Source organism: Gallus gallus, chromosome 2 (genome assembly GCF_016699485.2).
Source record: "Gallus gallus isolate bGalGal1 chromosome 2, bGalGal1.mat.broiler.GRCg7b, whole genome shotgun sequence".
Lineage (NCBI taxonomy): Eukaryota > Metazoa > Chordata > Aves > Galliformes > Phasianidae > Gallus > Gallus gallus.
In genome coordinates, this window is record NC_052533.1 from 94,353,039 (window position 1) to 94,360,876 (window position 7,838).

The 7,838-nt window shown below is 37.0% G+C and overlaps 1 long non-coding RNA gene across 1 annotated transcript; it reads right to left on the reverse strand.

Moving 5' to 3' along the window:
* Positions 1 to 2,263: 2,263 nt before the first annotated feature.
* LOC121109730 lies at positions 2,264 to 6,436 on the reverse strand. Its single transcript, XR_005857406.2, has 2 exons — positions 6,313 to 6,436; positions 2,264 to 2,735 (listed from the first exon to the last, which is right to left on the reverse strand). It is a non-coding gene; the product is annotated as an uncharacterized LOC121109730 (long non-coding RNA).
* Positions 6,437 to 7,838: the final 1,402 nt, after the last annotated feature.

Genomic DNA, 7,838 nt, shown 5'->3' on the forward strand with positions numbered 1-7,838 from the left:
AGTCTGGGTATAACAGTACTTTAATTTAAACAAGTGACATTAAAAATAAGAAGAGGGATTTGTTTAAATGTACCAGATTGGTCTGAGCATAGGTAGAAGAATCAGCATAGATCTGTTCCATGAAGTTTTCTGGTCTTTTGGAAGTAGCACAAATGTCACCTTTTTATTAAACACCTATGTTTTTTTTAATGTGATAGAACTTCTTAAAGGAGCTTTGATTATCCTATATCTCTAGAAAATGTCCTTATACATCCTTATGACCTAGCTACTACACTAGTAACTTCTTATAAGGTATTGAAGAAATGTTGAATTCCTTGCTTGTTTTATTTGTTGTTTGTCTTGTTTTGAACATTTTAATTACTCAAAATGAAAGTCATGGAAGGTAACTTATGGTACTGCTGAAGAATAGTGCAAAACAAAACTTTTCTTCTTTAGGTGACAGTCAACAAATTTCATTCTAGTTTTCCATTTTTCAATACGTTTCTCATTGGATATTTCTTAAGTGTTAATTTCTCCTAAGCCTTAATGGTAGGAAGGCCTTAAAGTAGTTACTTTTTGATAGTAAGCATTGTTTTTTATTGTTGAGAAAAACTAGTGTGTTCTGTAAAGAAATGATATCTCTCAGGAGTTCCACACTGGTTTCTTTAAACAGTAACTTAAGAAAATTAATGATAACAGAAATAAATAATCTCATATTACAGGCCCATTATAAATGAAATACATAAAGTTTTTGTTATAGAATTTCCTGTGCTTGGGATTCAACCTATACCTAAATAAAATTATGAGATTAGTCATTTAGATAATGACAAATATTGAATGACATACATAATAGGTAGTAAGTAACAAAATTCTTACTGTACTGACTATTCCTGTCATTAATGTAATAAGGAGGCATTAAATTAATGCTCCTTCAAAGAAAAATACCTCTTGCAAGGAGGAATGTGTTACTGAAAATCAAGACATTCTTAAAGATATAAAATCCAAGATAGAAGATGGAATTTTACAAGCTGATTATTATCTCAGTGACAGTAAACAAAACAGAAAGATATGTCAGTGTTAAAACTTGGTTCATAAATTTAATCCTCTTGGACAAAACAGTTGAAAGAATCCTCCCAGTAAAACCCATATGAGTTATGGAATTAATGAGTCACCTAAGGGAAAGTCTTTAGGGGAAGTGGTATGTTGGGAATGGATGAAGTATTATTTAGCACACTTGCAATAGGCAAAGGAAATATTCAAGTACGTGTGTGGTTGTTCCCCATTCACTATAATGAGGGCATTCAAAACTGTATACTGAAAATAATAAAATGTATAGTTCCTTTTAAATATGTGATATAAAACATAAAGACATCATTGCATGGGAGTTGCAAAGACTTTTGGGACATTCTTGATCATGTGGAGATCATAAAATTTACTGACCATTTTCTTCTGTATGTCACAGATTGTACAAGGCAAATTTAGTAAAGGCTCTAGCCCTAAAAGTTCATAGTTATCATAACTTTAGTATTTTAGACTTAGATATTTTGTAACACTGTTCTTCAGCCTTCTTAGGTGAGAGAGTTATATTCTCTCTCATGTTACCAACAAATTACTGCAAAGCCAGAAACTTTACTCATTGTCAGAATAGCAGTCCATTCCAGATCAAGTAATTACTTCGTAGATACAAGGATAACTCTGTATATTAAGGATTAAACTATTTGGGCTGAGTATTTAATTAGCTTGGACACTATTTTATACTATTTAAATTTACTTATGCTTTATATGGATTCCTTTAGAGATTGGAGAGAGTGCTTCCCATTATATTCTGAGTCACAAAGGAGAACAGGAAACCTGGAGTCACTTCCGGGAACTTTCTATTACAGTTTTAGTCATATACAGCTTTAGTTAGGACTCTCTGAATCCAGATAGATTTTTTTCTTATATAAACATATGAAAAGTACAATGTTATTCAGAAATCAATAGAAAAAAAAAAACAGTAACGTCAGTATAAAATACTATGGAACTAAACCTGAACTCAGACAAAAAGAAGCAATTGTGGTTCAAATTGATGCAATTTTGCTCAAAGAAAACCTGCATAACGTTATTCAATAGTGCTTGGGAGGGTGTAATACAAACGTAATTACGGATAAAGTCTCTCTAAATCATTATTAGTTAAATGAACAATAATTCTTGTACTTAGTTTATTAACCATAAAGAATGTTAAGTGAATCACAGTCATCTTGCTGATCCTGCCCACTGTAATCAATGCATTTACTTCAGGAGATACTTCCATTTGCAATTTTATTTGGTTTACTGGAAATTAGAAGGGTTTCTAAGCAATCATAGCCCTACCACAGTCAATTATCCAAAGAGAAAAAAAGATGTTCATTTCCTCTGGAGCCTTTTTATCTGCTATCAAGATTTCCATCTGCAACATGGATACGTCTTCAACTGGAGGTTGTATAACTCAATGGGATCAAATCGAACTGTAGTTTGGGAATAATTTGGTTGATTTCAGTTCTTCATACAAGGCACATATCTGGTTTGTGGCTTCTGTAGTTTCCTGATTTCAGCTGGGATAGAATTAATTTTCTTCGTAGTAGCTGGTATAGTGCTGTGATTTGGATTTAGGAGGAAAATAATGTTGATAATACATCCATGTTTTCGTTGTTGGAGAGCAATGCTTACACAGAGCCAAGGATTCTCCTGCTTCTCATTCTGCCCAGCCAGTGGGAATGTTGGGTGTGCACAAGAGGCTGGAAGGGGACAGAACAAGGACAGCTGTCTCAAACCAGCCAAAGGATGTCCCATATCATATGATGTAATGCACAACAACAAAACCGGAGGAGTTGGCTGAGCAGCCTGCTGCTGCTTGGGAGCCGGTTGATAGCAAACAATAATGTACTTGTTTTGTATATTCTTTTCAGTGTTTTCCCCTTTTCTTTCCTATTAAGCTGTCCTTCACACAACTTATGAGTTTTATTATTTATTTTTTTCCAATTCATTTCCACATCCCACTGAAGGGGAAGTGAGTGAATGGCTACATAATGCTTGGCTGCCTGCTGGGCTAAACCCAAACACACAGAAATGGAATTTTGGATATAATTTCATTTGAAGGGAGACTGTATACAGCTGAGTACCTTGCTACTGCAGTGAGCTTGCAATATATATGGTATTTTAGTAGCAAATTTAAAGAATGCACATTCTGTGTATTTCAATTAAACTATACATTATTTTTTCCCTTCTTTAAAGAAAATTTATGATTCATCTTTAAACAGCATCATCATGGTCCTCCTCTGGATGTCCTTATTGTGTTGGGATCCACAGAACTGAATGCGATACTCCAGTTGGGGTCTTATGAGAGCAGAGTAGAGGGGTAGAATCCCCTTCCTCAATATGCTGGGCAAACTTCTTTTGATGCAACCCAAGATACGGTTGGCAAGCATCATAAGGAACTTTGACTCTCACAGTCAAGAGTTTTTGTTCTCCTACAAACATTCAAAGTCATCATCTTAGGTCTCTGAAGTACACTAGACTAAAAGGGTCTCCCTTTGTGTTTTTATGCCTTTCTCTTCCTGAAACTTGACCTGCGTTAATATTTGTTACCCAGATCTGGTGATCAATGATATTTGCTTCCCAGAAGAGACTTCAAGTAAAGTGGTTTTTTTCATTTTCAAGCTCTTCTCTAAGATTTTGGAACCCTTATTAACAAACAACATTGAAGGTCACAGTATTTTGAATGCTAGCAAAGAAAGACTATATATTTTCCTTGTACAGCAAAACAGTTTCATCGTTTTCTTTCTCCTTCCAAAGAGAAACCTGCAAATATTATCCAAAGGCTCTTCCTTTCTGTCTGTTTGCTTTCCAAAATGCAAATATTGAATAAAAATACTTTTTCACTGGAAAAAAAAATACTAACATTTAAGCAAACGAAAAGTATTCTTATTAGCTTATATGGGTTGGGTTAATGTGAGTGATATTTCAATGCTGGAATGTATGGTTCTCAATTTTAATTTATTTTTCTACAGATATTTTTTCTTTGCCATTAAGCATCCAAATCTACACATTCAGGAAAAGAAAAAAAAGAAAAAGAAAAAAGAAAAAAAAAAGAATGCAAACCCAAAACACAAATCTTTGATCTAGTCCTATGAAGCCATTTGTATAGACAGCTATTTTTATGACATTCTGCATCTGATTTAAATAGCAATATTAGATCTGGTTTGGAGAAGTGTAAATCACACAGAAAATTCACATCCCCCAGGTGAAACACAACCATGCCTGTGCGTTAGGGTACAATGAGACATTTTCTGGAAAAGGAAGGAAGGTGATAGTAAATACACACTGTTTGTGGGTAAAGGTTATAAAACCTAGAAGATTACCCAAAGCAGTGTCTGCAGAGTCCCAGTCACGCCTTATGACACTGCTCAGTGAGTGGCGATTCTGGACGTGCCTCATTTGTCTGCAGTTGGAAGTAGCTTTCCTCCACAGGCAACTACCAATCCCCAGCTTAGCTTTCTTAGTCGGCATTAGAATATTCTATATGTTAGCCTTCACTCTGCTTCTTATCAAAGTTTTATCTTTCTGAAGTTCAGGCCTCATCAGTTGCAAGGCAATGTACTGGGGAGATGAGGGCTTCCAACTGAAGTGTTTCTAATGATAATTCTTTCTCTGAGTTCCGTGCCTCTCCCCTTCATCCTCTCCACCACAAGCACACATGGGTATAAAAGTAGAAAGCCACAGAATATAGAGAGTTCATTCATAATTGATGTGTTGGAAACATCATAAAGGAATGATTAACTCCCCAGGCTTTGCAATTGTGATCTAAGAAAATGGTAGATATCTCTTGAGAGTTCTGGAAGAGAATCCTAAAATGCCTGCAAACACAGACCCGTGTATCAGTACTGCATCCACACCAACGGGAATACTGTGCAGGATATGCATATGCTGTGCCTAACGTCTGCTGGATGGCAAAGGCTGGGGCTCATGCAGATAAATAGTTTCTTAAGTCATCTTTAGGTCAAATGCAAACATACTAGTCAAGCTTAATAGTTAACCATTGATGAACTTTGCTTGAGAGAGGGTTCAACTAGGTTCTTCAAAGCTATATTATACACTTATCTTGCTTTTCTGTCCAGAAAAGTTGGATAAGGACTGTGCTGGTGGTTAATGATAAGAGATCGTATCCTGGCAAAGGGATTTATGTTAAAGCTGATGTCTGCAAAAAGAAGCAAGCAATACAACTTGGACTCTAAGTCAGCGTTTACAGGCCGAGCTGAAGATAAACTACGGGCTTATTTTATAAATATTAACAAAAGATAAAATGTCACCAACACACACTGCCCTTTGGAAAATTAGCATTGATCACCTCGTTCCAGGGAACGTGTCTGCTTTGGCAATTGAAAACAGCTGTCTCCTGTAAAAATCATTCTTCATGTAGTCCAAAAAAAAAACCAAAATAAAAAATCTTAATTTGATTTGAAGAATGGTATTCACCATAAAGGCAATACTGACAGTAAATCACAATCAGTAAAGGATATGAGAATTCTGAGAATGTCTTTAAATGACCGGAAGCTGTTCTCTGTGAGGCTCTTCCGCTTACGTTCATAGTGGCATTTGAAAGAGATCATCCCTCAAGATCAGTGCTGTAGATTTATGTGCCCAGGACTTAACATCCCAGCTATTTGGGCTTAGTCTGAGCTACGACTTAAAAGCAGCAGCACACAAGAACAGTGCAGGTCTTCTAAAGGTGCATCAGCTCATTAGCTTCTATTTGCTCTTACAGATTTATTGACATCAAAAAATGTCAAGCAATGATATAATTGCAGATTTTAGATGTTGAATGCGTACTGCAATCATTCCCTGTGCCTACAGTGACTTCTGGCCACTGCTTTGTCACAGCCAGACATTTGCTTCTCACTTTCTCCTTTTTTTTTTTCCATTAGCAACCATAAAGAACAAACTCAAACAAAGGACTGATGGAGAAGAACTGTGCAGCTGTAACCTGGGTGAACACGTCTGCAAAATGGAGGCAGGGTAAGCATGAGACCAAAGCTGCCATGGGCTTTTCTTTTGTTAGGGAACTGCCGTTTGAACTGGATGTGTGAAAGCCAGGAAGTAGCACATATGGGCAGAGATCCCATTTGTCTTACAGTGATGGTTAGGATGCTCTGGTGCTGTTTTGGTGACAAGATTTTGTCTTAGGGCCTAATTTTAGCTCAGGAGCCAATATCTGAACGCGTGGCTATGGCATCTACACCACAAATGTAGTTCTGCATGGCTTTGGTCCTCTCAGCATTCTGATTATCTTCGGCAACCCAAGTTCAACTCTATTACCTCCTTTGAAAGAAAACACTTGTGACAGTTGTTCAGCCACAGGAATTAGCAGTGAAGGTACTCCCCTTTGGCTGCTGTTGAGCACTGGTTGGACGTGCAGATGGTCTGCTCGGTGACCTGGGCCAGAACCCTTGGTTTGTGAAGTGGGATTCTAAAAGTGGATTGTGACAAGAGTACAAGCAAAGAGCCACCACCCTGCAGTTGCCGGTGTGTCTCAGTTCTCCCTTCTGGAGAGGAACAGATGCTGCTTGGAAGCTCTTTAACATCTTTTCCAAATCTGTACCACTGGGTGCAGAAGAAAACCCTGTAATTTCCTACAGTTTATTCTGCAGCTGTTCAGGTAGGATTACCAATAACAATTCTACCAGAAATGTCAGTGCTCTCTGTCCAACAGGCATTTCCTGCAAAAGCCTGATACTTCTGAGTGGAAGTTCTTTCTTCTTTTTCTCCCTTGGGAATGAAATAAACAACACATCCCTGCTGAAGAGAGCCATGAAACCTCCATGTTCCATATCCAATACTGAAGAAAGAGCTTTATTTCAGACTCGATCTTCAGCTGATATAGAGTAGTGAATCCACAGATTTCAGCCCTTGCTCTGCTTTACTTGCTCTGCTTACTTATTTGAGCTGAAAAATCAATTGTGGTTAAGCAGCCAGCAAAACAAATAATTGTTCTCTCACTTGCAGCATATTTGAGAGTCAGCAATGTTGGACAGCATCAAACACCACAACAGAGTTGGTAAATGCTAAATAGTTTAGTGATTTGGATAAGAGTACAAGGCTATGAACTCATAGGTTTGTCACCTTGCACTTTGCTCAAATGAGGAATGCTGGCTATTGCAAGACAAGGAAGAAGGAAAGGCTGATCTTAGGAAATTGTATTTGAAACCTACTGAAATCAGGAAGTTATGTATTTTCTTAAAATTCAGAGTGTTTATGTTCTCTCTCGTTTCTTAGGTACTAACACAGAGTCCAACCATACATTATAAACCAGAGTTTATCTCACAGACTGTAGGGAGTGAATCCAATTTTCTAGGCTCTGATGGACCTCTTGACTTCCAAGACCCATCCTCTTTCCTCACTTGTCCTTTACTTACCAAGACAAGGAGGTCATAACAATGAACATGTAGAGTGATCTGGCTACACCTACAACGAAACCTTTCAGAAGCAAATAGCCATAATCAGAATAGCTATGGTATTTAGACATGAGCATAATATATAAATTATGTAAATGAATGTTTATGATCTTTATTTTTATAACCAACTCTACACTGACTTCAAACCAGTTCAGCTGAATACAGCTATTTCAGCTGTCCAATACTGAGAATAAGCTTTCCTTTTAGAGCATGAGGGTTGTGAGTAACACAGCAGAAAGTATATTAAAAGTTCAATAGACAGCTCAAATAGCCTAGAAATATATGTGCTGTCTAAAATGTATTTCTGCTTTTATAGGCAGTGCTGGTTTTGACAGTGTCAAATTTTGTATGAGCAAAGGCCTTTACAGACACTTGGAAGTAACAAATATT